The 7592-nt window shown below is 49.1% G+C and overlaps 1 long non-coding RNA gene across 1 annotated transcript; it reads left to right on the forward strand.

Annotated features, from left to right (window-relative positions):
• Positions 1 to 982: 982 nt before the first annotated feature.
• Positions 983 to 5012, forward strand: LOC119253867 (uncharacterized). The gene is made up of 4 exons (XR_005127223.2): positions 983 to 1111; positions 1406 to 1479; positions 3229 to 3384; positions 4710 to 5012. It is a non-coding gene; the product is annotated as an uncharacterized LOC119253867 (long non-coding RNA).
• The last annotated feature ends 2580 nt before the right edge of the window (positions 5013 to 7592 follow it).

Consider the following 7592-nt stretch of genomic DNA (forward strand, 5'->3'; position numbering starts at 1 on the left):
GCCCAGGCCCCCCTCGGTTTCCTTGGAGACATAGAACTAGGACTTCCTGGTAACCCTGTATCCTGGAGGTGCCGCGGACCAGCACAGCAGTAGACGATGAGGCCGTCTCAGGGTGAGAGACTGCGCAGGGTGGTCAGGGATTCGGTTAAAGAAATGACAAACAGACACACTTCAAGAGTGAAAATCTGAGTGTAATTTTATTTGAGTTGGTGACCAGTATATATATGTTTTCTAAAAGCATAGGAATGGCGAACATCAGTGAAGAAATCAGCTTGCTTATAGGTTTAGCTTATCATTGACAGGGCAGTGATTTACATCTGGACCCAGGCGCATTCCTAAGTAGTTAGGCTATTAATTTTTTCTTTTTGTTTTATATGATTACTTTTGTTTTAACTACTCACTATTACTATTAATTAACACAGGTGAATTTTACTTTTCACAATGTAATATTTTTATCATTTAGATTAATACTAACAAGGCTAAGTATACAACAGAGAAATTATTAAGCTAGCAGTTCAATTAATACAGAGTTTAGTAACGTTTCATTTGAATCAGCCTAGTTATTAGATTTTGTATGTTCTTTTTTAATCGGCAAACCAATGACCTTTTAAACAGAGAAGAGAAAAGATTTTAGAGAGACAGTTGTATTAGAATAAAGTTTGTGGGTCTAGAGAAGGTGAGATAAGTTTCCGAGTGGACAGCATTCCTGTAGTGGCTTCTGGTGGTCGTTATCTTTCAACAGGCTTCCGTCTTATCTATGTCTTCAGGCGGTTTTTTGCTGTTCTCCTCCTGCGCGCTGGTTGCCCAGCCGGACCTAGGGATTCCTAGAGGTCACTGCAGGAGGAGGTGCAGCAAGTATATCTTCAGGGGGTTTTGCTGTTCTCCGCCTGCGCGCTGGTTGCCCAGCCGGACCTAGGGACCGTGGCGCAAGCCATTAGCCCTAAGGGTCACTGCAGGGGGAGGTGCAGCATGGAGGGACAGGATCTGGTCACTGTGACCAGGTCTCAGGTGACATTAACATCTGAACGAGCCGCAGGACCCGTCCACACAGTGTTGGCAGGACCAGGTCCTGGCAGCTCTTGGTGCCCAGTGCTGACTCCTGGGGTCCAGGGTGAGGATCTCCTGGGTCAGCTGCTCTGAGGAGAAGAGATCAGCCTCCCTGGGGGCTCCTCACTGGCCCTGCCATGTGAGGTGACCTCTGCCATGAGGTCACTGGGGTGATCAACATTGGGCACAGGCAGAGCCCTACTTGGGGAGAGTGTCAGTCCTGATGATGGGAAAATATATTATTGAGCCATTGGCTTAAGAGGACACATAGTGTGCGGGGGGAGGGAGAGCCACTGGAGGGGAAGCGCACTCCGCTGAGGACCTTAGGCTGGTCTCTGACTTGGTTGCTCCTGCCCAGCCCCCATGATGCCTTCCTGGCCAGACTTCCAAAGGACTGAGTGAGGCAGGACTTTGTGCCCGAGGTTGGATCAGGTAGGTCCCTGGACTTTGGCTCCCATGTGGCCTGCCCAGAGTGCTGGAAGGAGAGGCTGATCACCTCTTGGGGAGACCTCGAGGGTCTCATGACGTTTTGGTCGGGAACTTGGAGCTCCCATAAAGGCAGGGATGGGATGGTTATAACCTTCGGGATGTGTGTGTGTGAGAGAAAGAGAGCGGTGTGTGTGTGTGAAATGTCCACAGCTGCAGCTGCGGAGACACATTGGGCTTTACCTGTGGTTCTGTCCACAACTCATATAGCTCAATGTTCCTCTAATGTCTGGACTTGTCAAAATCTCTGAGAGGGGGATGGTCAGGGAAGCATCTGTGTGCTCCCCCTTCCCTCGCTGCAACATCAAATAAATGGGAGGGAATTGGAGCAAACAGACGGTCCTGGAGACCGTGCTTAAAAAAAAAAAAAAAAGGAAACTCATAGGGAATTTTCTGCCCCACTTTCTTTAAAACCTAAGGGACTTTCTTACAAATATAACTTGAGAAATGTTTTCCTCTCTGAAGGAGGGAGTTAAAAATATTTAAAATAAATTAATAATTGTCAGTGTTGTCAGAAATTTTGGTAAAATAACTATCTCTAAAAGTTAGTGCAAAGGGCCAAAATTCTAAATGGACGAGATCTCTGTGTCTGTGTCTTTGCCTTTGCGTCTTTTGTCTCTGGAGGTTGCTGTGTTAAAATTATTACAAATGGCGCCTATATTAAATTCTAATAGAAAAAAACAAATTTTGAGATCGCGATCTGAAATTTTTGGTAAACAAATTAGTTCAAAATGCAATGATTTAATTAAAGCATACATGTTTTAAATTTATAATGTTGGCAGTTAATAATTCTATTGTACAATTAAATGTGTTTATTTGAAAAAAAAAAAGCAAACTTGTTTGTCTTAACAAGTTTGTCTTTCCTGTATTTCTCCCAATCCCCCTTGTTTGATACAGGTGCTGCCCTGTGAGAAACCCACAAGGGCATCAAAGGGGAAATGATGTCCAAGGAGAAGGGGGTTAAACAGCAGAACCAGCTGGCACCTACCCGTCTCTGTGCTGATCTCTCTCTCTCTCTTTTTAAAGATTTGTTTATTTATGCATACAAGAACTGGGGTACAAGCCAGTGGTGTGGAGGGGGGTGAGACAATTCACCAGAGACAGAGTGGGGAGTAGAACAGCCAGACTGACGAAATACACTGCTGAGGGGAGCAGCGGGGGAGCCAGGAGAGGTCTGCTGTGCCATGTGGGTATCTCCCTGGTGGGGGATTGAACTTGTGCTGCAGTGACTGTGGGTAGCTTCATAGGTTTGCGTCTTAACCCCTTGCACCACCAGGGAGGCCCTCTGTGCTGATCTCTTAACCCTCCCCTTTGTAGACCTTGCCCATCTCCCCTTTTTTTTTCCTTAGTAGATGTCTCAGTTTCTACTCCCTTGTGTGCATCACTTCGAAGTGAAAGGGGCCTACAGGGCCTCCCCCGTGGCGCAACTGTTGAATTCTGGGTTGCGAAGCTGCCTGCACCCTCTGCAGCGCCGGTTCGATCCCCCGACGCCAGCGAAGGTCCCACATGGCTCGTATACCTCTCCTGCTGTGCCCGCTGCTCCCCTCTCAGTGTATTTCATCAGTTTGCCTGTTCTACTCTCCGCTCTGGCTCTGATGAATTCTCTCACCCTTCCACGCTTCTACTGTACCCAGTGCTTGAATAAGTAAATAAAAAACAAAAAACAAACCCAAAAAACTATGTTTTAAAAAAAAGGGGCCTACAAACCAGAGGAAGGACACTTCAGCCAGCGGATGGACAACAGCCCCTGATCCCAAGAATCTCCCTCGCTTGAGGCTACAAATGGATCAACCCACCAGGCAGCCTTAGACATCAAGCCCTGCTCTGGCCACACTCGGGAAGCTGGTTGGTGTACGCACAGCAGAAGCTTGAGGACCTTCTACACATTTGACCTCTTGTTTGTTGTTTTTTCTGTTCCTGTAGTGACTGCCTTTGCAGTCGGCCTAGCCACGGTGGCCCCTGACCCCTGGGATTGGGAGGCACGTCTTCCTCTTGCCTTAGGTTACCTGATACTGTGTGTGGACATAATTGTTTTCAAATGTTTGCTAAAATGAGCCTGCTTGCCAGAATCTTCCTACACCTGCTCCTCACCCTCCCTTCTGTATGTGAGGACTTATCTCCCAAACCCTGAGAAACGGCAATGAAGCCAGGGTTTGTACCCAGTCTGACAGAAGGGCCACAAAGAGCAAGGGAGATCTCTGGTCTCTGACACCCTGGGCTTCTTCTGGTCGCTCCCCACAGATGCCTGTGTCCCAGCTATGAGACATAATCAGTGTGCACAAATGGCTCTCGACTGCTCTAATGCGGCTCTTGCTTCAGATTGCTGGATTTTCTTAGGGCCAGGTCCTGCCCAGTATACGGGAGTCATACTCGACCCAGGTCTGTTCCCTCCAAAGGTATCACCTAACTCCTCCTCATATCTTATCCCAGGTCCTGTGTCTCTGTGGGAAATGCTGCAAACCCTTTGACTCACACTTCTAAGATCTGTGCCACAGATCGCCCTTACCTGGCCTGTGCTCAGGGAGTATATCATTGTGTTACCCAACACAAACAATCATGCTGTGTTGTAAATTTGATGCCTAACTTGGTTATTTTAACTAAAGAGATACACTTTCAAGGTTAAAATTCCCTCACCAGAATAAGAGTCCCCCCACCCTGAGCATCCCACTCACAGGGGCCTGCTGACTGCATCCAGAGCAGCTGAGGTAAGAGAGCCTCAAATCCATCATAAAGGGCTGGTGGCTGACTTAAGTCAAATTTGAATGTGCTCATTAGATCAGCCCTAGCCCTTCATGCCAATGTGACTCCTTGACAGCTGTAGTGCCCCAGGACAGGCAAAGACTAGACCTGCTCACTGCTGCCCAAGGAGGTATCTGTGTGGAAGAGAAGAGGCCCTGCAGCAGCCAAGCAAGAAAGATTTCTCCTCCCCGGGGTTCCAGTGACTCTCACCTCATAACGGCCGCTGGGTAATAATCAGGGTTCCCTTAAAAAAGGTATACAGGTGATGCCCTATAAGAAAAATAACTCAGAAGGGCATGAAGGGGGAATGATGAGAAAATACATTATTGAGCAAATGAATATAATAAAGATTCCAGCAGAACTGCCAGCCCAGGAGCAATGAACACTCCAACACAGGCATAATCATCAAGTATGCTTACATCTCTTTCCCTTTCCAGATTCATGGCCAGGCCTCAGCACTCTTAACTACAGGTTGGGCAGCCAACCAGCTGGTCTGTCTCTCCAAGGCCATCCCCGAATGCCTGCATCTTTCCCGCCTTGCCTTGCCACCCTTGTCTGGGAACTTTGCAGCAAATGGTAGTGCCTGCTGAAAAATGATGCTATCCCTGTAACAGACATGGAGACATTGGTGCATAAAAGGAACCCTTGGTCTTTAAATGGGTGCTCAGACCTTGCGGGGCTACCCAGGTCTGGGACCTCTTGCATGAGTCATTAAAGCTTCTCCTGTCCTCACCATTCCTGAAGTACTGCTTGTTTCTTACCCTCTGCTTGGGTAAAAGGTCATAATTTATTTCTACAACACTGACAGGGCCCCACACTCACCCCTAGTTCTGAGTCTGGGAGCCAAGCAGCCTGGAGCACAGAAGGTCCTCAACAGCGGGCACCTCCCCTGTGCCTGCAGGGGTATCAGGGTGCCTGCCCCTCCCCTTTTCTGGCTCCTCTGATCCTGCTGTTTCCCTGATGATAATGGGGGTGCACTGTCCAGATGGCAGGGTGGAGTCTACAGGGTGGGGTCTGCATTTCAGCTTTCACCTTCAAATAGTGTAGGAGCCAGAGAAGGGTGATTGGGTTTTCAAGAGAAAATTAGGAGGATCCCAGGGATCCCACCCCTAGTCAGAGACCCCTCAAAGAGTGGCAAATCTGCCTGTCTCCTCTCCTGGGAACAATCTTCTCTGAGCCATGAGGCCCCTTGGCACCCAGCAGGGCTCCAAGCAGCTGACAGCAGGTGCTAACACTGCAAGAAAATTTGGAGTAACACTGAAACTTCTCAAGTTCGAAGGGACGCCCTAGAAGCCCCATTTCAAAGCAGGTATGTCAGTTTTGAAGACATTTATTTTAAGAAGAAAGCGGGGAGCAGCTGGCATTAGGAGGGGTTGAGAAGGTGGTGGGGCTGGGTAGGATGGGAGGTAGCAGAGGAAATGGTCCAGCTCTAAGAGGACCCAGCACAACCTCATCGAAAGTTGTCCTTCACTTATTTTAGTCATGTGTCTGCAATATTTCCTGGGGCTGGACCCTGTTCTAGAGTTACAGGTAGTGACTCTTTAAACATAATCCATGTAATTCTCATTCCAACCTTGGTTGGGAGATGCTGATACTATTCCCATTTTTCTGGTGGGGAATGTTAGGCAAGAAGTTAAGAGACTTGATGAAGATGGTCACACAGAGAGTGGCCAAGCCCAGAGATGATCTCAGAGTCAGCTCCAGAATCTGCCCTCCTGGACCATGGCCTGCCTCCCCCCGAACCCCAGCCAGTGGGTGGTTTGTGGGTGTTTTCTCTGACCAGGACTCATCTTCCCTTCTCTGCTGCTCTAGTCCACTGGTCCCTCCTCTGGAAGCAGAAATCCCCCCCAGAGTTAGAGAGTGCAAGGATGAAGGCCTCAGTAGGGATATGACCCAGCTCCTGCTGTGTTTGGGGCAGGACCTTGTCCTTGGCCCTGGCAGCTCAGGGCTGGGGAGGGACTGACCTTCAGGTGAATTGAACAAGCAGATAGAGCAGGAACAGGGGCCTGTGGGGGGACTCCAACTCCTTGGGGACAGTGTCATGTGTCCTGAGGCTTCTCAAGGACACCTGCACACACTGAGGGGGACGGGACCAAGAGCAAGCACTGGCCTGTCCTTCATGAGGACCTGGGTTTGGGGAGGGCCTCTGTCCTGGGGAGTCACTGGGTATGATGTTGGGGAGGGGAGGGCAGTTTGCATGCCGGGCCCAGGTGCTGGGAATGGAGGGGCCTGGTGTTCTGAGCGGAGTGAGTCTGGGGTGTGGGTTTCTCGGGTTGAAAAGGGAAAGGAGGACGTTTTTCTCCAATAAACCTCATGGTCTCTAGAAGCACAGAGGCTCAGAGGCCCTAAAAAGAGCCAGGTCTGTCCTCCTTGGTCAGGGAATAAAGGGTCCCGCTCCTGTTGGTGAGGACTCTGGGCTCTGCTCCCCCCTGAGTCCAGAGCTCCTGGCTGCCCTGCTCCTCTGTGTGGGCCTGGGTGCCACCTGCCCTGTCTCTCCCCAGCCCTGAGGAAATGGCGACCTGCTCCTGCCCCAGCTCTGTGCTCTGCCTCCTCCCCTCCCTGCTGCTCCTCCTCCAGCTGCCCCCCGGGGGGTCCCAAGGTGAGTGTGTCCCTCCCTGTCCTGTGTCTCCCTCTGGTGGGTGGGGCCCAGGGGCTCTGGGAGCTCCTCCTTTAGGAATTGTCTTTGTCAATTTGACTTAGCAATAAATGTCTTCAAGTTCCATCCATATTTTTTTAAATGACATGATTTAACTTATTTTAAAAAAAAGTCTGTGGGCCTCCCTGGTGGCGCAAGAGGTTAAGTCTCCGCATTATCAAGCTATCATCAGCCACTGTAACAGGAGTTCGATCCCTGGCCAGGGAGCTACACACCTGGCTCAGCAGACCTCTCCTGATTCACCTGCTGCTCCACTCAGCAGTGTATTTCAGTCAGTCTGCCTGTTCTGTTCCCCATTCTGTCTCTGGTGATTCCTCTCAGCCCTCCACCCCCGCACCTCGGGCTTACATCCCACCTCTTGTATGTACACATAAATAACATAAATCTTTAAAAAAATCTTAGTACTATATTTTTATGTGTGTTTGTGTTTGCGTAATTTTGCTCTATTTCTTTCAATGTATCTCTGTTCCTGTCTCTCTCTTCAAATGGTGGAATATCCACTATGCTTCTGTTGCTTTCCTCATAGAGTTGGTTAGTTCTTCCAGTTTTTTTTTTTAATTTTTCTCTTTTTTCTTCTAGTTCAGTCCATTATTCTTTATTAGTGTGGGGTCACTGATTTGATTTTCTCTTTGGTCTATTCCGCTCCAATAGCTTCTCCAGGAGT

This window comes from Talpa occidentalis, unplaced genomic scaffold, assembly GCF_014898055.3.
Source record: "Talpa occidentalis isolate TD23 unplaced genomic scaffold, MPIMG_talOcc4v2.1 talOcc4.2163, whole genome shotgun sequence".
NCBI lineage: Eukaryota > Metazoa > Chordata > Mammalia > Eulipotyphla > Talpidae > Talpa > Talpa occidentalis.